Genomic DNA, 24,785 nt, shown 5'->3' on the forward strand with positions numbered 1-24,785 from the left:
ACTTCGGTTATGAGTCAAGTTAACGAGGCTCATAGAGCATTGGTAGAAGAAAACAAAGCATATATGACAATTGTCATTGATATTCTAATTTATACTGCAACACAAAATATTGCTCAAAGAGGAAACCGAGAAAATCTGGAGAGCTCCAATCGTGGTAACTTTTTGGAATTATTGGATTTGTTTGCAAAGCATAATCTGGTTGTGAAAAAAAAAATTTTTGAAGAAGTTTCAAGAAATGCAAAATACACCAGTGCTCAAGTACAAAACGAGATTTTGTTTATTTGCTCCAAAATGATATTGGATAAAATAAGTGACGAGATTAGACGGGCCTCATGCTTTGCACTAATGTGTGATGAAACAAAAGACATTTCTAAGACGGAACAGATATCAGTGGTAATCCGATATTATTTAGATGGAACAATTTATGAAAGGTTTATTGGTTTTAGAGCAGCAAAAAATTTGGACGCTAAATCATTACTATCATATATCAAAGAACTTTTAAACCAATGTGGTGTGGATATGCAAAAGTGTATTGCCCAAACTTATGACGGTGCTAGTGTAATAAGTGGCCGTGTAAAAGGTGTACAAAAACTTTTTCGCGACGAAGTTCCTAGAGCAATATATGTACATTGCTATAATCACAGATAAACCTGATCACTGTGGATATTTGCAAAAACCTCTCTCACGGTAAATTATTTTTTGACTTTTTGGAAACTCTGTTTTTATGTCTGGTTCTGCAGTCCACAGTCAATTTATTGAAACTCAACGACAAATTAATCCTGAAAAGAAACCTGTTGAACTAAAAAGAATTTGTTACACAAGATGGACCGCACAAGTTCATGCTTATTCGGCAATTAAAACTCTAGTTACAGAAATTCTAGTTTTTTTTAAACAAATTAATTGCAGACAAGAGTGATCGATCCGCAGAAGCTATTGGAATGTTATTATTATTATTATTATTATTATTATTATTATTATTCTTTACAATGTCCAACAGGTGAAGCCCATTTAAAGGACAAGGTACAAGACAGCAGCTATGATCTGTTCGCCAATGTTCGTTTCAAGCAACTCCTAATACTTGGAATTGAGCAGACAAAAATATCTAACAACTCCTCAACTTCCGAGTAGTTCCTGAGCACCTGAATCAGTGGAGAGCTCTCTCCTACATTAGTTCTGACAGTCGGAATGTAAAATACACTTTTAGTTCTGGAATTAGGTCGAGCAACTCGTAGAGAGATCTTAGATAGTATATAAGGGCAATCATATAAATTATGCAGAACTTTATACAGGAAAATTATTGAATGCTCCACACGTCTTGAAACCAACAACATAAGATTAAATCTTTCAAGAAGGAGTTCCTGAGGATAACCTCTAGGAGGATAAACTCCATCTACAGAACAAGCAACAGCCTTGAGAAACCTTCGCTGTACCCTTTCAAGCTTAGAAATGTGACTATTGTAGATGGGTGACCAAACTAGCGAAGAATACTCAAGACGCGATCGAACGTACGTCACATACAGGGTTTTGAGCGTATCAGCGTCAGATATTTCTCGACTATTCCTCATTATAAACCCCAGAGACTTAAATGCTGATTGGGCCACAAGATCAATGTGATCATTAAACGAAAGCTTTGAATTAAAAGTTACACCCAAATCACGAATGGAGTCCGGTTTCTCAAGCATTGATCCATTTATCTTATACACCGTGTAGAGTGGGTTCATTTTTCTCGCGTAGGTCATCACATTACATTTAGAAATATTTAGCAGAAGCCGATTTCTCACACACCATTTGATGTTGCATCAAATTGACTTTAACTTTATTTTTAACTTGTGTATGTATTATAAAATCTTAAATTTATTTAAAGGTGTAAGTGATTATTTTCAAAAAGTAACGTCGAATTTAAGTTCAGCAAATATTCTTTTAAAATCTGCCGAAGACACTTTCAAAACAATGAGGAGTAGTGACGATGAATTTTTATTAATATACTTTGAGGCAATTAAAATTTGTGAAAATAATAATATTGACATTCCAAGTGCGAACCAAGCAGTGCAGACATCTCGTGTAAAAAAAATGCCGAAACGATTTGAACATTTTGTTGTTAGTGAAAATATAAACATTGAAGACGAAGTGCCGATTGATCAGAGACAATTTAAAACGCGTGTGTATTTTCCTACAATTGATCTAATTTTAATGGCAATAAATGAACGTTTTAATAAATGTGCAAGTGTCATTAATGCATCTAGTGCTTTGCATCCCGAAAATGATGACTTTTTAAGTTATGAAATTGTGCGACCTCTTGCTGAACATTATAAAATAGAACTTGACAGCTTAAAGGCAGAATTTACCATTCTTTGTAAAACTATAAAACAATATGAACTTGAAAAAAATATTAAAATTTCGAACATTATGCAGCTATTGGATTTATTAGAAATTTATAAAATCGTATTTCCTGAAACTTACAAATTAACAGTGATCACACTTACAATACCAGTGTCCAGTGCCGGTTGTGAACGAACATTTTCGTGTTTGAAGAGGTTAAAAACATATATTAGAAATAAGATGACCAACGAAAGACTAAACCATTTAGCTATTATAAACATTGAACGTTCGACCGCTAAAACTTTAAGTGCAGACGAAATTATTAAAAAGTTTGATGAAATGCATCGTAATAGAAGAATTATTTTACATTAGGTGAGCTTTTTTTTTAACTTTTATATGATTCTGTTGGCCCACCCAAAAAAAATTGTGGCCCACTCTGGGCCACCTATTTTTAAATCCTAGCTACGTTGCTGTGGAAACCCCAGAGAAATCAACGAGCTGGCCTGAAAACCACGCAAGCTGACGCAGCCAACACTATCGAAAAGCATCAAATTATCAGATCCTTCGTCAAACGATAAAATGTGAATAAATAGTTAACATTGTTATAAAGAGCAAAGTTGTGAATAAATCTACGACTAAACAACAAAATCGTGAATGAAAATCCTAACATCATAGTGGGATTGCTCCTATGTGCTTGTGCCATTGGTGTCGCCATGGAGGAACTCCTGACAGAAGTGCTGAAAGGCATCAAAGTCAACCGAACAGCCCCCGAGCTGCTACTTGAACTTTCGGAGGCTTTCCCGCCAAAGAAAATTCTTGGCCGCTTGATCTGTGAAGCTTCCACTTTCAATAGTTCTTGTTGTAATACTTATGTTGCTTATTTTCACAAAATATCTTTGCTGAAAAAGTTACGTGCTCACTGGAATGTTCCCGATTTAATTGAACTAATTGTTTACAGTATTCATGACAGTAAGGTACAAGAATGTGTTACCATGCGTAATTTTGATTCTATTTCGGATTTAATTGCCTATGTGGACACAATTCCTAAGCCCTGTGCTGTGCAGTAGTGATGGGCCAAACTGTTATTTTTCAATAACAGGTTGTACCTGTCACTATTATTTAAATAACAGTTATTTTAACAGGTTTAAAATAACAGTTTCAGAAATCATATTTTATAATTTAATGAAGGCTTAAAGAATTGATTATTTAAAGACGTACATATATACCTACACTTACGAAGGTAAGAAGAATATAACTTTTTTACGTCTTGTATTTATGTTTAACATCAAATATTTTTAATGGCAGCAACGTACTTTTTACTATTGAAATATATGCGAATTACGAATGGATTTAACACGTAAGAATTCAATTGTTTTGAAGTTCTTTACCCCACAAAATGAAATCAAAGCCAGCTGTAATCTTTGCTGCCAAAGTTTGTCCTACAAATCATCAATCAGTAATTTAAAACAGCACATGACACGAAAACATCTTACAATTAAATTGTTACCTAAAGGCAGCAATTGGCAACAAGTTGCCGGCAACGCTTTTTAGTAATGTTGCCGGTCATTACTAAAAAATTTTACAATATAACAACTGATTTTCAACCACTTTCAGTAGTAGAGGATCTGGGTTTCCGAGCATATAACAAAGCCTTAAATCCATCTTATACATTGCCGAGCAGAAAAGTTTTGTCCAATACGTTGCCGCCTGCAAAATTCATGGAGACTTACAGTAAGTCAAAAGATATGATAAAAGACGCTGTTTCTGTTACCTTAACTACAGATTGTTGGACCTCTTGCAACAATGAGTTTTATTGCACTCACTGCTCATTACATTGATTGACATTTTGAAGTAAAAAATCTCTTACCCTTGCCCATGCTAACCAATGATGAATTTGATAAGTTGAATAATGCTTACCATATTATTTCCCATGAAACCAGCCACTAGAAACATGAGTGGAGAAAAGTATGTGACGCTTTCGTGCGTAATTACTAATTAATAACTGCTTATAAGATGTCTGTACAAATCTTCAAAAGCAGTCATTTTCTGCCACATCAAAGCACGTTCTTAATTCCATAATTACTGGGCTAAATACGCGATTAAAAACCTTTGAAAGTAGCACAACTTTGTTGGTTTCCACTTTTCTTGTCTCAGGTACAAAAATGTGGGTCTTTCTTCAGACGCGGCAGCTAATACAGCAAAAGAACAAGTATCCAATGTTTTGGCAAACTTCATAGCAGGACATTATAACAACGAGGAGGAAGTCCAAGAGAACCAAACTTCAGCTAATTTAAACAGAAACAGATTCAATATGGATCTCATTCGATAAAAAAGTAGCTGCATTTGTGCCAACAGGCACATGCAAATCACGCGCAATTATTGAATTGCAACGATATATAGAAGAGCCACTTTTGCCACACCATAGTGATCCATTAAATTGGTGGAAAACTCATGCCTACAATTACCCAAATCTAAGTAGGATTGTACGCGAAAAATTTGGAACCGTAGCAACGTCGGTGAGCAAGTTTTTTCAAAAACGGGTGAATTACTCTCAGCTCGACGTAATCGCTTGGGGTCTAAAAAAGTGAAACAAGTAATGTTTATTAACAAGAACGAGAATGGAGGCTGCTCTTTTATAATTTTAGTTACTGTTGTTCGTTTAGTGTGTTCATTTGTCTATGGGTTATTCTGCGTTGGCTTCAGTCGTATACTCCGTACGCTGATAGATTGCACGTTTTTTGACAGAAGACAGATACAGAGACATGTGTGGCGGGAATTAATCCACAAGGCTACAACAGTTTTCTAAATAACGTGAAACAATTCAGATGGAGAGTTCAGTATTTTTCACTGCGTTATGTTTTGGAACTAGAATCTAAAAACGTGCAATCTATCAGCGTACGGACTATAGTAAATTTATATCCACATTTACCATCCGCCTCTGGTAAATGTGCACACAATCCATGTTTGAAACGTGAATGTACAAAAACGACGACTGAAAAAGATTGCTATGCAGATTTACCATCGAAACCGGTCATTATGAACGTTTGCCGGCAAATGTGCAGCGAAGTCGCAAAAACTTGCGGGGCACCTGGCGCACCCCGCAGTATGAACGCCTTCTTCCAGGGATGGGGGTCACCCTGGGAGCGACCACCGTTCGTCCCATACTCGTGAGATTCGATATGGAAGATACACAAGAGAAAGAACATAAAAGAAAGGACCGACAGAATTGACATTATTGACTTGGCAAAGGAAGAAGGAAAGGAACAGGAGAAGCAGGAGGAAGAAGCTGTGGGAACAAAAACGCCGGAGTTGTTGTCGTTGGAGGTCGAGGATAACGCCTCCTACCATTCCCAAATGTTGAATAAAACCAATTCAAAAAAGGCTGCTATTCAGGATTGACTTAACACCAACAACATCCCATACGAGGAAGAAATGTTGAAAGCTGAAGTTCTAGAAATTGTAACGAACAGCCGGAAAGAAAAGGAGTATATAATAGATACCCTACTGACTCAACATGGCCACAAAGTTTGGAGACTCCCCCCATACCACTGCCAATTCAACCCAATTGAATTAATATGGGGAATTTGTAAACAATACTACGGTTCCCATATCGGCAGGGATGGATATGGTGATGGCAATGTAAAGTCGATGTGCTTGGAGGCCTTATCTACAGCAACCTCAGAAATATGGAACAAATCGGTAAAGCACATTGAAAACGAAATTTTAGAATTTTAGAATGGTGGTAAAAAGAAAATATTATAGACGCGCATGAAGTGGAGCCACTTATAATTTCGGTAAATACTGGAGATTCAGATGACAGTAGCAGTGACGGCTCGTTAGGGGCGGCAGAGTCGGCCGGGCCGTACCACACATAATTACGAATTTTATTTTCATACTTTCTGATAAAAAAATGTTTACGTTATTTTTCTTCAAACACAAATAACAACTTAAATTACAATTTACATTTCTGTCTCGTACCTAATTACATTGTACTGTGTACCGTATGTGCTGTAAATACACATATTATGTAGTATAAATACCTAAACGCATCCAGGATAGTTTTGAAAAAAAAAAGTGTGTGTAAATAAAAATCCACTTAATAAACGCAAAATTCTACTAAACATAAATTATGATGTCTGTTCGCCTTCATCGTTTTTTTTTAATTGCCTCAGTAAAGACCAATTTAAATTAGATATTGAAGTTAAAGTTATTTTTTCACCATTACAAAAATTAAATGCATACGAATATTTACAAAACTACGACAATAATTGACAAAGCCGTTCCTAGGCTCCTGCGGCAAGTGTTTATTAAATAGGTAATAAATACATTCGGCCAAGGAAGGGGAAGGGTCGGCCAGTGACGTATTTGCCGAGTGCACACAGACTAATCTTTGCACTGCGATTTTGAAACGATGAATACATTCAGAAGTACGTCCAGCTGTCTCGTCTCACCAATCTTAAGTTATGTTGCTGTAACTTGTAACGGATAGCTTAGCTCGTTTCACACAACCCCGGCAAAAGTTAATTTGGCCGACAGCTGCTGCAGCGCTGTGGCGCTGCTAAACTGAGTTTGCTAAGGTAACGACAACGGTTGCGCCAATATTTCCATCTCACTTAATTTGGAATCTATGCAAGTTAATCGACACGATACAAACATCCCGTGACACGATACAAACATCCCGTAAAACAATGAGTTGTCGCTACCCGTGCGCTACCTTATTTATCATCGAGAACCTTATGCCCGTTTGCACCAACCTCGGTTAAAGTACTAACCCTGATTAAATTCGTAAACACCGGTTAAAGCTTTGCACCATCCTCTTAATCACGATTAAATTGAACGTTAGCTAACCGGTCGAGTTTTGGCCGGTTAAGGACTTAACCGTGATTAAAACGAAATCGTGTATGTCATATCATGGCCAACTTCATCTAGCTTCCGCTGCGCGGAAGCTAGATGAAGTTGGCCATGGTCATATGTCGTTGCGACTGTTGACTGTTGACAAAATGAACGCAATAGAATTCGAAATTGTGGAAGATGATGATCTTGAAGTCCTCGATTTTATTGAAAATGATAAGGCAACATTATTTTGAGGATTTAGACGAAGGAACATTCAGAAGAAGGTTTCGCTTGACAAAAAACTGTGTATATCAGCTTCTAACGATGATAGAAGATCAGCTAGAATACACAACAGACAAGTAAGTAGATACCTATCTGCATAAATATTTTTACATTTTGATTAATCACTTTTCATTCAGTACATTGATTTTTTTTTACAGAAACGACAGCGTTGATTTCCCATCTTAGCGTATGGTTGTCGCTTGAAGATTGAAACTGTTTAAACAGTTATTGTGGCAGCAGCGGTACTGCATAACATTGCTCTTAAAATGGGTGATGTTGAACCTCCACCTGTGCCAGAAGAACTTGATGAACATGAATTGAACCGCTTGATAGGAGAAGGTCAAATTCCAGATATACAATACGAAAACAATGCTGGTGTAGCTGCAGGTACTTTAGCAAGAAGGCAATTTATTAATGATTATTTCGCCCGACTGTAAGTTATACTCGTATAAGTAATAAAAATAAAATGTATAGAACTTTTTAATATATTTATACAACAAATACAAATCTATTTATTTATTCATTTAACTCCTTCTGCTTTAATTGTAATGTTACAACCATTGTTTCCTTTTCTATTTCAAATTTAATTAAATCATGTTCTCGACGTTGTCGCCAGAACAAAGCTTTATTCTTTTCTGTTTGTGCCAGCAACGTTTTTTTCCAAAAAAAATAGTAATCAAACCAACCAACATAATATTTTACAAAAACGTGACGAACGTGACTTAACCACGATTAGTTAATTTTGGTGTGGTGCAAAGCAACACAATTTTAATCATGATTAAAAGATAATCATGATTAAGTAACCCTGATTAAGTTGAAATTCGGTGCAAACGGGCATTAGAGTTTGCGTTTGCGTAGTTTAATTCCTTAATTTCAAATTCACGTCTGCTCCTAACCGTTTAACGTATCGTCTTTTGTTTCTGTTTTGTGTGTTTAATCTGTTATTAATTACTATAGTATTATTTAAATTGTGAGTGTAAGTGGTAAGTAGGTAAACACACCGACAATAGCAAATGTAAAAGATGTAGTGAGTACCAATGCCGATTTGATTAACTATTTATTGGTAAATACATTGTCTTATGATGACAAAATATTTGTGAAGAAATTGCCAGTTCCACAACCCTCAATGGTTGATTTAATACAATCGAAAAGTGGTCATAATCCCGCGTTTTCTAAAACTCTGTACCAGAAAAATATATGGTTAACGGGCAGCCAAGTGCACTTGCACTTGTTAGTTTTACTATGTAACATTTTTTTAATTATGAACCTACATTTGTCACGCGGATGCCTATCAAAAAGTTAAATTGACTAATTAGAGCTTTACCGGTCTACCCATGTTCGGCCGACTCATATTCGCGAAACACGAGCCGTCACTGGACAGTAGTGACACTTCCAATTCGGAATAAATAAAAATATATAAAAACTTACCTGTTGATTTGATTTATTACAAAAAGTTAGGTTAGGAGAATAGTTTTAGCTAAATTTCCTCTCGTTGCTGCACTATCGCACATTACGCAATTTAGTCTACATCACCTTTGTAATTGTTTTCCTTTTCGCGACACTTTTGTAATGATTTCCTAAGCTTTGGATAAATCGAATTACATTTTCGTCGTTTCTTGATATTTTGACGTTTGGTCGACATCTTACGCCGCGCCGAGTCAGACGCACGTCAATAGTTCTATGTTACTCAAATCGTACGGTTCGGAGTGAGATATATAAAGCGACAATCTTAAGAGGGCACGTAGCAGAGGCAACGAACTTGTTGTGTGTTTTGTTGGAAGGAGATATCTATATACACGTAGTTCGTGTTATAAACTGATACAACTGCAAATATTTAAAAAATAGACTATAGTGGCGGACTGCAAGGGCGCCGAAGCGAGGAAAGTGGCCTGCTATAGATGCGGGGGTCCGAACCATTTCGCTAGGGACTGCCCAGAAGAGGCGCCGAAGTGCTACTCGTGCGGAGAGCTGGGCCACCTGGCCAGAAGCACGAGGTGCAAAAACTATAAGGCAGCGATGGAGCAGATGAGGCGGCAGGATCGAGTAAAGAAGGCCAAAGAGCGCGCTTCCTCCCCGGTTCCATCACAGGACCCAGTCCCCGGCCATGATTGACTAACGGCCTCTCTGGCCCCCGGAGAAGCAAAGCGCAGAGAGGAAACTATGAGACACGAGAGGATATTTTGGCATTTTATTTAAAAATTGGTTTTTCTTTCAATTTCTATACTGTCGTTGATGGTCATAACTCATGACATTTGCACTGAATTGGTATCTAAGGTTTATTGACAACGGTTTTGCTCTAATGCAAATTATCGATAATTGCACTAGTGCAGATTATCGCTGTAATTCGATCGCTATTGGCTAAAAATAAAATATTAGATACAGCTTTTTGATTGTCTTAATTTCTTCTAAGGAAATAGTCAATAGTAATATCCCGAGTACATGTCAAATTGTCGATAATTTTCGAAGCGCACTTCACATTTAGTAGACCATGGTTAGTAAATCAAGTATCGCCATCTGTTAGTTAGCAATTAAATACCCATAGGCCGCAAATTTGAATCGTTTGAATCAGTCAAATAGAGAGAAATAAAACTCAAAACTTCAAAATGGAAATTAAATGTATAATTTGTCGTAGCCCAGTAAAACCATTATTTCAATTCCCAAGTGATAGCTTATTACAATCAAAATAATTTCAAAATCTCCAAGATAAATGTGGTAACTCAACACCCATTTATGAAAATGATATAATTTACACTATTTATAAGTTACACTGCAGATATATCGAAGGTAAACGATCGCTCTTTTATTTGTGGACAACATTTTGAATCAAAATGATTACAAGTTCAAGCAAACAATAAATACTCACTTATTAAAGGAGCTATATTTTTGTAAGTGTCATCTTTAGAAACAAAGCTAATATCACATATAATGACAACAATTTTTGATTTATAGCATCGCCCATCCTCTTCCCCCCAAATTTCAAGTTATCCTTCTGAGTCGTCTTTAATACGAAATTCTAAGTGTATTCAAGTGTATATGATTTCTTCTCAGGAAATTACAAATTTACAGTATCATGTGAAAGTTTTAACGGCTAAATTACGACAGTTGAAGAACAAACAAAAAAGATTTTTGGAAAAAATGAACCGTTTAGATCTAATTAAAAATTATTCTAAAAAAATTCCTCGACGGTCAGAAACTTCTATCCGTATGTGTAGCGTGTGAAGGTTTTGTTTCCCTAAGGGCTATGAACATTGTCGGAACCATTTAGTAAAGTTGCCCTTTAAAACAACCATTTTGAGGTACTTAGGTGAATTCCATGGACCAAACGAATTATTAAAAAGACGCTTACAAGCAGAAATTTCGAGACAAGATTCCCATTAAAAAAAAATATGTTCTTTAATTGAGAAGCAGACTTTCTATATGCATTTTGTCCATAATTTGAAATTTTCGGGCAAAGGTGACGTGACAATCTGTGATTGGCGGACTACAATTTTATGTAGAAAAAGGCATTCTAACTGCATTCTCTCCCATTTAAAATAAATCGGGGAAAGCGCTTGGTCATTCTATGTGGAGTATGTCCAACGTTGCAAGACACACGAACAGCAGTTTGTCCTTTGAACGTGGACTAACTGCCATTTGTTTGTCGTGCGCCGCCGTGTGGTCAGTCTCTAAGAGTGTTTTGTGTTTCCATTATTATTAAATTGTTGCTTAAAGTAATAATTGAAGACACGATGAATGTAAATGAAGGCGAGCATGTCGTTGGCGATATTGACCGTGGTAGTAGAAAACGGAGAAGAAATGTTATGACAAAAAAACGTAAAAGTGAAGTCAGGTAAATTTTAATGTTATTTTCTGGTAACATGATTTTTTATTTCTTCATTGTCTTTTATTACGCCATTCAGACCATTACCCTAATTGGAACATTTCGAATGTTCCACGGCCAAATAAAACTGGGCAGCAATTTTTCTATTGTAATAAAAAACTATTTTTCAAATTGACATCATACGTCAGTGTTATGTTGTGCCACAGGTATGGGTCTCTTGTTCCCGAGAAACTTTCATTTTAAAAGCCTGAATTACCAAAACATATAAAGATGACAAAAATGTCAATTTAGTGGTCGCTTTTATTTGGCCGCAACTGTACTTGCAACCATAAACGCAATGATTTCCGATGTAATGAGTTACCGCAAGACGATAGAAAAGAAATTCGAAGAAGACTCGTTTGTCAGAAGTAAACTTGAATATGCATCGATTACTTGGTTTCCTCATCATGCTGTTCACATTGCTAAACTCCATCCAGCGAGAGATTGGGAGATTCTAAATTGTAGACATGTAACCCAACACTACAAAATGTACTATTTAGAATACATTAACTAGAACATAATTTGAGGGCAAAAAAAGTTACTGCTTGAAGGTAAATAAATAAATAATTTACCCTGGGTAGTACTTTCTCTGCGTAGAATTTAATGATTTTTATGTCAACCAATCTCCCGCTGGACAAACTTTATATTGTATTGAACGTTTGCAGCATATTCTTAAAATACTTGTGTTTCAGAAAGGATGGACGCTATCCTCCTATCCCAAACCATTTTATTGGAAGGTTTCTGGTTTAAAAGTTTATCCGAACGCAATAAATTAATGAATTTATTGTTTTTATACAAAATCCTTCATAACTTGATTGACTGTTGCTCTCTGCTCAGTCAGATTAATTTCTGTGTTACATTTTATTACTACTCGTAGTAAAAACTTATTTTATTTACCAGGTCCAAGAACAATTTTTTTTTAATTTTCTCCTTTCTGCAACATGCTAAATATTTCCAACTCTGTCGGTGATCTCGTTGATCTATTCTCGTGTAATATTGAATTGCTGAAATGATTGGATTTGTCTGATATTTAATTTGTATTGGTCAAATTATGCGTGCTCTTTAATTGGGATTTTTTCCTGTTGAGCAAAATTTGGACGAAGTTGTGACAGCGCATAATTTTCAACGGTCCAGACGAAACCGGAAAAAAACATATGCTACAAAAGGCCGCAAACAAGTGGGCAGTTTGACAAGTGCAAAAAGAAGCCAGCATTATAAAGCACTGTGTGCGATGAACGGGTTAGGATTATTATTCATACCTCCAGCGTTCACCATTCCCAGGAAAAATATGAAGCCCGAACTCATGGATAATGCTCCCAGAGGATCGATTTGCTTCTGTCAGGAGAGCAAATGGATGGCATCTGAGTTACGCTAAAGTGGCTCAAGCACTTCATAAGATTTGCAAAACTAAGCCCGGAAAACAAAGGGTTACTTCTATCAGATCATCACGCGAGCCACAAACATCTCAGAGTTTTGCAAAAAGCCAAAGAATAAAGAATCATACTATTCTGTTTCCCGGCTCTTGTATCCACAGGTGACAACCCTGGACACTTAATTTTTCGGGCCACTCAAGTCTACTACAAAAGCAGTAAATTAGTCTTTGGCTCAAGGCTCGCCCTGGCAGAGTACTGACACATCTGCAAGTGGCCGGAATTTTTTGTGAAGCCTGTATCAGAAAGCTGCACTGCCCTCAACCGCCATCAAAGCATTCCAGAAAACAGGGATTGTTCCATATAATCCAGATATAATTGAGGAACAGACAAGAGTGTGTGCTAAACACTTTGAAACGAAAATGTTTTTAAATGATTTGAAGAATCGATTACAGCCCCATGCAACACCCACTCTATTCTTATCAACGGAGGAAGTTGAAGGTGCTGCAACAGGATCCACGATCAACGAACCATCTTGCAGTTCAGCATATGTTGATTCAAGTTTGTTTTTGATTGAAATACATATTGTAACGGTCCGAATAGGTTCGATAAATTAAGAATTTTAATTTTAAAATAATTTCAACGAAATATTTTAAATACCGTTCATTTGCGACGGAAATGCTGGTCAGTTGTAAATTTTATTGTTGCTTTGTTCACAAGAGTGGCACCACACTCCTCAAGTGAAATCTGCCAACCTTTCTTTGAAAATCCAGGTACGCGTCCGGGGCAAAACATAGCCCAAGGGGAACAAGTGTTCAGGGGAAAGGGAGCGTTGCAATAAATTTATTGTAATTACAAGTTCGACAATTTGGGTGGTCCAGTTAAAATCAGGGGATAATTGAATTAATGAACTTGATGTTAGCAGGTTTCAAATTGAGAGAACAAAATTAATGTTCATTAGGTTAATTTACTTTTTTTAGCATTCTCAAATTTGTGGCATATTTGTAATTAAAGGGCGAGAATTGCAAATTAAAAACAGAGCGCTTTATCGTAGAAAAGAACTAGAATTGTTTGCACTTTTAGTTAGAACAGTAACAAAGCAAAGTAGAAAGGGAGTCGGTAGAAAACACAGAGGACCGGGTAACGGTAAAGCCAGGTAGTCGTAGAAATCAGAGGTGTGAGTGAGAGAGAGAGAATGAAATTTACGAAGTAATTATTAATTAGAACGGTTTTGGGGAATCAAACCAATGTAGAACAATTTTTAGAAGTAGCAGAACAACGGAACTTAGTTGTATGAAATGGCACTTGCGTAACAGCGTTTCAAGCCCAATTTAGGTTTCAAAATAAGGTTAATTTGTTCCATTTTAATTATGTTTGTTTCATTTTAATTATGTTTGTTTCATTTTAATTATGTTTGTTGCATTTTAATTATGTTTGTTTCATTTAAATTGTTTAATTCTTGGTGCTGATTTTTATTATTGTATAGAGTCGGTAATTCAGTGTTCCTGTTTAATTCTATTTGTTCCATTTTTAATTGTGTTTGTTTCTTGATGTTGAGATTTATTATTGTATAGAGTCAGTAATTTAGTGTTCTTTTTCAGAGTTCTAATTCAACAACAAATTATGTACATTCGGTCTGGCCCTAACAAAAGTCTAAATTTAAACATTTAAAATAATGGTGGAAAAACGGAAACTGTAATTTCAAAAGTTTTAGAGATTTCGAAAAGGCGTCGCGATCGGCGTAAAGTAGAACCGAGCTGATTGGTCACTTTGGTCAAGTAGGGGTTGCGAAAGTGGGGTGCGCCAGAAATGATAAAACCGATTGCGGGACGGGAAACAAGGCTTTTTGATTCACTCGGGGTTTGATCTCCAAAGTAGCCGGGGGTACGTTCAGTACTTCGAGCAGCCATTTTGTGACCACATGCTTTACATTTACAAGGTAACTTGTTTCTCTAATTCTTGTACATTATTTGTAGCCGTGATTAAATTAGTCAAACAGCATTTAGTTCTTTATCGTTCTAAAGTAAAGATTATATTATTTTCTTTGAGCTTTTGATGACCACGTGACTCTTTAGAATCTTGAATTAAATTCTTTATCGCGAAGTATGTGATCTTCTTGCATTTACCGATTGGGGAAACGTGCTCTCGACAAGTTTAAATCATTTAAAAAAAAAGGGGGACATCTTAATTCATTATTCGTCGTTTTGGGACCTTCTCTCGGTTGGGGGAAGCTACCGCCAGTGTCCATCGTTCTCAATTAGCTGTTGGTCCGGCGTAGAGCACAAAGAGCCATCGCCAAATTTAGGTGGATAGTGACCCTTTAGGTACAGCTGACACGTGAAGAGAGGTACCCTTGTAAGTCTGTTAGAACCTTTTTCCCTTTTATTTTACCCTTTATTAGACCAGGCTAAACTGAGAGGTTCCAGGGCATCGCGTCGGGTTCAATTTAATTGGGGAAATAATTGTAATCTAAATCGGATCACATAGTTCGCATCTCAAACTCGTATAATGCTGTTCGCGCCATAAACTCATATATTTGCCCAGCTTAGTCATTTATTCATGAGTCAGATCTCAATTCGTGGGCCGAGAGTCAAATTTCATTGGGTCAAATTTCCACCAACTTCTGTTATTAAATTAATTTATTTATTTCTATAATTTGTTGGGACCAAACACCACCACACTCGATTATTTGTTAAATAAAATTTAAGTGAAGTGTGCTCAATCGTTTTAATTCTATTTGGAAAAACCTTCCGAAGGTACGGCCTCTCGTTAGAACCTAATTAAACAAAATGAAAAATAAAACATAACGTAGGATCCATAAATATTTCTTTCTCATTATTTTTGTTTCTTATTTTTCCGCAAAATTTCATCCGAGGGAATGCGGCAACCAACAATACACCAAATGAGGGAGAAGAAAAAATCATCGAGGAAAGTCGAGGAAGTCGAAAAGTTACAATATATATTTTTTTATTACAGAGTGACAGAAACCACAAATTCTGCACCCATGACAGAATCTCTGTTTTCACCATCAAAAAACACCCAAACTGAACAAAGTATCTTCCAATACGCCAAGGAAGAGGAAGATCAGAGAAGGGATTAGAATGCTGAAACAGGAAAACAAAAGGCTGAAAATACACCATGAGAGCCATCTCGACAACATAACAGTCGATGATTTTAAAAAGTTGTGTGTAAAATTTCTACCACCATCGAGTGCAAAGTTTGTTGGAGCACAGGCTTCAATTAACACTCGAAAAAATAATGGGAAACGTTATTCAGACGAGTTTAAAAGATTTTCTCTCCAGTTGTATTTTATTAGTCCAAAAGCTTATAAGTATGTTTCAAAGACTTTTACGCTGCCATCTGTGAGAAGTCTCCAAAGATTCACACATGGAATGAATTTTCAACCAGGCTTATTAAATTTCGTTTTTGATGCAGGTACTGAAATTAAAAGTTAATCAAATGACAGAAAACGAAAGATATTGTACACTATGTTGGGACGAAATGGCCACAAAAACTAATATTTTTTTATAATTGTTCCAAGGATAAAATTATTGGGTTTATTGACAATGGTAAAGACAGAGAGTTTATTCCAACACAAAAAGTTCTTGTTTTGATGGTTAGGGGATTACTGTCCAATTGGAAACACCCTGTGGCTTTTTTCTTTTGCAAATCATCATGTCATGAGACAAAAAAAAATTTAAATCAATGTTAAAATCACCTTTTTAAAATTTCTTTAAATGTGAAAATAATTATTAGTGATCAAGGATCAAATTTTTTGGAAACTATGAATTCATTAGGTGGAACCATTGATAAACCTAATTTTATATTTCAGGGTGAAGACGGCTTAAAAAAAAATTATATGATGTATGACCCACCACAGTTAATTAAATCTGTGAGGAATACTCTCCGCAATTGTAATAGTATTGAGTATTTGGGTGGGAAGAGGGCATCTTGGGAATTTATTGAGCAGTTTTATAACTCGGACAAAACCAAAAGCTTACGAATTGCCAGTAAACTGACAGATAAACATTTAAATCCAAACAATTGGGAAAGAATGCGAGTATCTTTGGCGGTACAAGTTTTGAGTGAAAGTGTGGCTGTGGGTATTTCAACATAATATGTTTGGCCGGCAGAAAGTTCAGCGCTACATATTATGGGAACGGCCGATTTTATTGAAAAATTTTACCGCCTTTTTGACATATTTAATTCGTCAAAACATAAGCAGCATAACTTGCCGTATAACGGTGCTAAATTTCAAAGAGATTTCATAGAAGAAATGTTAAATTTATTAAAATCTATTAAAATAATAAATAAAACAAAATAAAGACGTTACCAATTCGTTTAAATGTTTTAAAGGCTGGTGTATAAATAATAATGCATTAAAAATGTTATGGGATGAGCTGAAAGCTGCAAATGCAAAATTTTTACTGACCAAAAAATTGAATCAGGATTGTTTAGAAAACTTTTTTGGTGCTGTACGGGAAAATGTGGCAATAATAATAACCCAACAGCTTTTCATTTTATATGCGCGTTCAAAAATCTGTTTTTTCGGCTTCCGTCTAGAAACACTGATTTTGCATTCGTCTAAATCGTCTGGAAACTAGCATTTCCCTGACTAGGCAAGAAAATCGACACAGGAATTTTTAATGAGAGATTTTAGGTTGGCAGCACAAAATGTCAGTGTCATGCGGCATTTTTGTACAATTTTTTAAATGTAAAATATTGATGTCGGGCAAATTTGTATTCCTTATCGCAAGCTGTACATTGTGTATAGCAGTAGGGGCCGAGCGGGTATCAAGAGATGGGTTAGGAATAACAGAAACGACGACGACGGTTTTGAATATTTGAGGAATTGGTTGATTTTTGTCGTGACAGTCGCTTTTTGAATCCTTTGTGTTGCCAATGGAAGAAAAATAAATTCCCTATCTGGTAATTTTTTAACAAAAATTATTATATTTTGCTTTAAATAAATTGTCGGTCGAAAAAAATTTGTGTATTACACGGCCAGAAAATGTTTTGCAAGTGCTCGCACTTGGGGGCCTGAGCTGGCGTCTCTGCCCCACAAACCGTGCTTGCACTTGCAAAATGGCATTTTCTAGCCTTGTGATACAAATAACTATTCTTTGAATTTCATTGTTCACAGTGAGCGAAGCAATTGCGAGGATGGTTTTGAGAATTTGCTAAATGAATTAAATTCTGCTGATAAGATTCCTGCAACTTCTTTATTTGACCAGCAGGAACAACCGGCAGAAATATACCTCCTGCAAGAAGATGAATACAAGAAAAATGATTTGCCATACTAAAATGCATTACATTACGTAAGTGGCTATTTAATTAAACAATGTTTAGACAAACATAGATGTGATAAATGCATAGCATATAGTAAAAAAGTAGAAACTTTAGATGCCAATACAATTATGTGTCACCTTAAAGCTTTCGAAATAAAAAACAAAGCTACATTCGGCCATTTACGAATGCCTGGGTTTGATTTTGTACATTACGTAAGAAAGATGGATGATTGTTTTACACAAAATTTCGCTAATCTTGCAGTAAAAGATAATGTCGGGTTACATTTGATCCAAATGTTTGAAAACATTTCATTTTGTACCCCATGTGAAGACTTTCTCTAGGTTGTACTTGATGAAATTATTTTGCAAATTGAAAATTTTTTAGACTTTGAAAAAATACAACGCAGGTACACCTAGGAAGTCTAAACAATTAATTACTGTTTGTACATTGTAAGAATTAAATAGTTATTACATTTTAATAAACTGTTTTAAAATTTTTACCATGTATGAATTAATTTGTTTCCTTAAATGTATTGTTATTTTTAAACCAAATGTCAAGAAAAATAACTCGAATGACCTGTTGTTCCGAACAATTCTGCGCCCATGTAGTCAAGCACGCCAATGAATTTCTAGTTTCAAAATGGCCGAAGGTCATTGAATTGGGGTATTACACAACCCATGCATAAAAAATGCAATGTCGCTTCTATTCGGTACGTGGATATTCTTTGACGGAAGCACCAAGGGAGGACTTAGACGAAGAGCAAGTGAGAAAGAAAGGCAAAAAAAAGAATAGCACATCCAGAAGAATGGCGTATAAATAAGTCTAAACCTCAAAGAAATTCCGGGTAATCCTATGGATCTGCTTCAAAAAGTAGGAAACCGTATAAAGAAAGGCAACAACGCGCTTCTTCTGGGGTGAAGTGTAAACTGAAATGCTCCAAGAAAATTGACGAAAATCGCAGACAGGAGATATTTAGTAGCTATTGGGCGCTTGGTGATTTGTCTAAACAACGAAATTACATTGGTGCTAACACTCAATCAATAAAACCTAAATATCGATATTCGTCAACCGAAAATCACCGTAACTTGAACTCTGCGTTTTGTGATGTATATAGGATACCATATAAGTGAACAATATTCCAGTTGAGATCTAATCAATGACGTGTACAGTAACAATAGAGTTTTTGGATTGCTGAAGTCTTTACAATTTCTAAATACAAATCCATACGTTTTTAGAGCTTTGCTAACAATATTGTTAAGATGATCGTTAAAATTTAATTCCGTATCGAAAGTGACACCCAAATCTTTGAATTTGTAGACTCGTTCTAAACGATGTTGGTCAATTATATACGTATGTTCCTTGACAGAACGAATCCGGGAATATGAGGATACAAAACATTTAGCAGTATTCAAAGAGAGCCGATTTCGAGATGACCATTCAACAACAGCGTCTAAGTTATTTTGTAGTAGATTAAAATCACTATCAGATTCGATTCTAATAAATAATTTAAGATCATCAGCGAAAAGCAACTTTTCACAGGTAATAACATTGACCATATCGTTTATGAAAAGTAGGAATAGAAGAGGTCCAAGGTTTGAGCCTTGCGGAACGCCTGAGGTCGGTGTAAAGGACTTGGATACAAAGTTTTGGTAGGTAACATAGTGGCGCCTATCTAGCAGATATGACTGAAATAAGGCAAGTAAAGAATTATCAAAACCAAACTGTTCAAGTTTTCTGAGTAGAATGAAATGATCGATTTGGTCAAACGCTTTCTGAGAATCTGTATATAGAACGTCCACTTGATATTTAGAGTCAATTGCCTCTGAAACGTATTGCGAAAAATAAGCGAGGTTGGTGAGTGTTGATCTTCTTTCTACAAATCCGTGTTGATGAGGTGAAATATAGTTCTTTACGCCTGCATAAATGCGTTTATATAATATAGATTCTAAGATCTTTGAAAAATTACATATTATGGAAATGGGTCTAAAGTGTTCGATGTTTGACAAATCTCCTTTTTTAAAAATCGGTGAGACCCGTGCTTGCTTCCAAACTGTGGGAAAAGTTGAAGATTTAATTATGAGGTTGAATATCGAAAACAGTGGTGTTACAAATATTTGAGCACAATCCCGAAGAAGGAAACTTGGAATCCCGTCAAGCCCAGCAGTCATGGAGGTTTTAAAAGATTTTAGTGAAGATATTATTTCCTCTTCGAAAATTTGTGTAATTGAAATAATATTATGAAAATTAGTGTCAACAACTCTCTTCGTATATTCAGGATCGGATGCTAAATATACTTGATTGAAAAAAGAGGAAAATGCATCAACAATGTCTTGAGGTGAGGATAGCGTTAGATCATCAAAATGCATCGTGCCAGGTATTCGAGAACGGCCCTTTTTCTGGTGAATGTAACCCCAAAACCTTTTCGGATCTTTCGACAGTTTACATTCAATGGACAACATATATTTTTTGTAGGAAGTAGAAATTAAAAGTTTACATTTAGACCTATATCCTTTAAATTCATTGTAATGTCCAAGATCCTTGGATCTTTTGTATTTACGGAAAAGCCTGTGCTTCATCTGAATTGTCTTTGTGATCTCCCTGTCGAACCAAGGTGGATATTTTCGACTTTGGTTTATCAGACGGCGTTTAGGGACATGCAGGTTGAATATTTCATGTAACTTGGCATAAAAAGAAGAACATGCAACATCAACATCAGTCAAATTATTGAGAAACGACCAATCCGTCTGCAATAGAGTATCATATAGTCTGGGAAAATCAGCTTTCTTGAAGTTGAAAAATGACGCTCCATCATTTACCCTGAAGTTCATAAATTTTGGGGTTTGATGTAGAAAACATATATCCAGAGACGGATGATAAGAATCCTCATCAACCAGCTGAAAATTTGATTTGAGCACTTCGCAATTGAAATTAGCAAAAACGAGATCAAGTATACGCTGAGAGGTGTTCAGTATACTGTTGTATTGCCCAAAGTTTACAAAGTTTTGGAAGTTTCGTAGAACTGTAGCGGATCTGTTGTAAACATTGGTACTAAAAGTAGGTGTATTAAAATCACCTAGAACGATGACTTTGTCCTCGTGTACTTTAAGTTTTATTTCGATATTGATGATGAACGGATAAGAGTTTGTAAAACTTTGTTTAAAGCCACTCTTGATATTAACGACCGCCCAATTAGAACGGTTTTAGCAAAAAAAGATGTAACTGGTTTCGTTGCAACTGATTTACGTGGAAAACACGACAAACACCCAACAGCTGAAGTTAAAAACAATGTACTCGATTCAATACCTAAAATTGAATCCCACTATCTCCGTGCTCAAACCAAGCGCAATTATACTGAAGGAAGTAAATCTTTAGCAGATTTATATAGAGATTATAAAAAGGAGCGCGTTGAATTCTATTTACCATTCGCAAATCTGTTAAGGGACAGTAGAATATTTAACGAAGAATACAACCTAGGATTTTTTTCACCGAAGAAGGATCAGTGCGAACTATGTATTGCATTTCAGAATGCGGAAGGTGAGGAAAAGGAAGCATTACGGATGAAATTTCAAAACCATCAAAAAAAGAAACAGTTATCGCGACAGGAAAAAGAAGCTCATAAAACTCGAGTCAACAAAAGTGTTATTGTAGCAGTCTACGACCTACAAGCTGTTCTACCGACACCTCGAGGAGATGTATCCGTGTTCTATTATAAGTCGAAATTAAACAATTACAACTTTACGTTATCCGAATTAAAAACTGGTGCAACATAATGTTATTTATGGCATGAAGGTGAAGGCAATCGCGGGGCTGAAGAAATCGCAACTTGTGTATTAAAGTTTATTGAAAAAAAGTTATTAATGCGGCTAATAATCAGGAAGGACCACTGGACATTATCTTTTACACGGACAATTGTTGTGGTCAACAGAAAAATAAATATCTAGTGGCTATACAGTGAGTTTTTTATTTTACTGAACATACGCCAATGCACTGACAGCAAACACCCCAAGAAAAAAGAAATTGCGAACACAACTAAAACCTTTGGAGAAAGAGAACAATCGATTGAGAAAAAAAGTTAATTAAGATTAAGAAGAAGCTAATTTAAACCAATTTCAAAAGCTATGTGACCATTTCTTGCTAGAGCAAATTTCCAACTTTGTTAAAATTCAGTTGAATCAAACTAATCGAAGTGAGAATGGGAGGAGATATTCTGATGAGTTTAAAAGATTGTGTCTATCGCTCTATTTTTTGGGCCCTAAATGCTACAAGCAGTTACAGAAAACATTCTTTTTACCGTCTCCACAAGCTTTGAGGCGTTTTGTTTCCCATATAAAATTTCCAGCGGGTTTTAAGGATAATTTATTTAATGTGTTGCAAATTAAGGTGTAGATAAAATGAGTGAAGAAGATAGAATCTGCATTTTATCGGTGGATGCAATTTGTTTTATAATTACGGTGATTCGAAGATAATGGAATCGCGAAAACGCTCAAACCTGCAAGTAGTTGTATGGTCGTTATGGCAAGGGGTTTAAAAAACAATTGGAAACAACCTCTTGGTTACATGTTTTCTGCGACAAGTTATTCAGCTGAGCACACAAAAACTCTTTTGGAAAAATTTGTTGCTGGGCTCACCAATATAGACTTAGACATTAAAATATTGGTGACAGACATGGGATCCAACTTTATTGAAATGTCCAATTTATTAGGAGTGACTGCAGAACATCCCACTTTAATCTTATGTGAAAAAGAACTGTTGTACTTCTTTGATCCACCACATTTAATTAAAGCGATGAGAAACAACATGCTTCTAAATGAATTCAGGTGGCTGGACTGCAAGACCTCATGGAAATATGTTAAAGACTTTTATAGTAAAGACGAAATGTTAAAAAATCGAATGGAACCCAAATTAACTAATTCTCATGTAAATAGTACATTTGAAAAGATGAGAGTAAAATTCGCAACAGAAGTCCTTAGTGCCACTGTGGCTACAGGTATTGAAACTTACATCTCATTGGATGACGTTTTTAATTCGTCAATTTTTGATTCCGCTAAAATTTTCCGAAAGCCTTTTTCTGGCACAGAAAACCATCTAAGTTTTTTAAACAAAACTTTGCAATTCTTAGGAAACGTGAAGATTTACAACGTCAGTGGTAAGGACATCCCTGCATATATGAAATGCATCACAGGATGGTGTATATCTATTCAGTCACTGATCAAATTATATATTATATTGAAGAATCAAGGGTGTTCATTTTTATTAACGAGGAGAGTAAATCAAGACCAATTAGAAAAAATTTTTGGAACGGTAAGGCAGCAGGGGGGCAACTCCGTGAATCCTCATCAATTTAAACTGGCTTTTCGCAAATTATTTCTAAGCGATTTTCTTCATGCAGATAGCATGAATTGTGAAGAAGATATGGCTAAAATCTTAAGCAGCATGACAATTTACCCAGACAACCTTGCGACTATCATAAGCAAACATTGCCAGAACAAAACGCATTCAAATATGTTTGCGGGTATCTACTAAACAAGAGCCTGCTCAAACAGTCTTGTGATGATGCAAGCAGTTTGCAAAGGACGACGCAGCCTTAGATAATTCAAATTTGTTTCTACATTTCAAGGCATACAACACTGATAACAATTTACTTGGAAACCTAAAAACAGCCCCCGAAATGTTTTATGGTTATGTTTATACACTGGAGATTCTTTGAAAATATTGAACAATATTTAATTAAACGTAGAGTTGGTTACATATGTACAATTTATTAAAATCTGTAAGTCGTTTTAACTATCCATGTGCAAATTTTCAATCGCCTTATTAAAATAGAAAGTTACACTTTCGTAGGGGGGAGAATGAAAAATTATTTATTAGGCTTCGGATATTTTATACAGGGTGTTTTCGAAGTTGAGGCGTTCCTTTTAACATGTGATAGTATGCGTTGTTCTAAAGAGTTTTAGCCGAAATCACCTCAGTAAAATGTGTACGGCAATGAAGATACAATAAGTTAATATTTTTGAAATTTTTGAAACCGGTCCTGCTCAAATTTGCGCTGATTTGTTAGAAATTAGAATTGACAAAAAAAAATTAAATGAGCATGGAAATACTGTCAGAGCTGTCACCTAATGTATGAATAATGTATAGTACCTCGTGTTACAAGGAACTCCTCAACTTCGAAAACACCCTGTATTCTTAAATTCAGTAACAGGCAGTTTAAGACTGCTACCAAAAAAAAAAACAGGAAATTATGTCTCTTGTTAAATTTGTAATTTTTTTTACTAATAAACAATTTATAATTTTTTTTTTAATTTTTCTCATTACAAAATCGATATTTTTTCGATCGTAAATGTTATTATTTTGTGCAACCGGGTTTGATTATTCTGTCATTCAAATTTCCCGCACAAATTCTATCCTGATTTAAAGGGACAAGCATTCAAGGTCATACAATGCTTCGGTGAAACATCAAAGGGGCCGACAGAAGTGTTCGGTCTTTATCATCCTTAGTCTTTGCTTAAACCATTTTAGCAAGACGGAGCCGGTTCCATACATAATCGCGACCTGTATAGTAAATTCCAAAGTTGGCAGAACTGAAATGCGTTTAGGAGGTTGCCTTGTTCCCATTTAAAACAATAATTTCAATTTTTTTCCCCGCGAAAAGTTACTCATGAGAGTATGACGTCATAAATCATAATGCACTAACTTTTACAACAGAGTCTGTCGATGACGCATTAAGTGTTCCCTCACACTAGAATAAAACCCAATAAACCACACGGAACTTATAAACTTTGGGTTCTATTCGAACACTCAGTTATAAAACCACGAGTAGTCAGAGATTGTCG

The 24,785-nt window shown here is 35.7% G+C and overlaps 1 protein-coding gene across 2 annotated transcripts in view; it reads right to left on the reverse strand.

Moving 5' to 3' along the window:
- Positions 1–24,785, reverse strand: part of LOC138127735 (fatty acyl-CoA reductase wat-like) — a 220,339-nt gene that overhangs the window by 189,208 nt on the left and 6,346 nt on the right. The window lies entirely within an intron of this gene.

Source organism: Tenebrio molitor, chromosome 4 (genome assembly GCF_963966145.1).
Source record: "Tenebrio molitor chromosome 4, icTenMoli1.1, whole genome shotgun sequence".
NCBI classification, from domain to species: domain Eukaryota; kingdom Metazoa; phylum Arthropoda; class Insecta; order Coleoptera; family Tenebrionidae; genus Tenebrio; species Tenebrio molitor.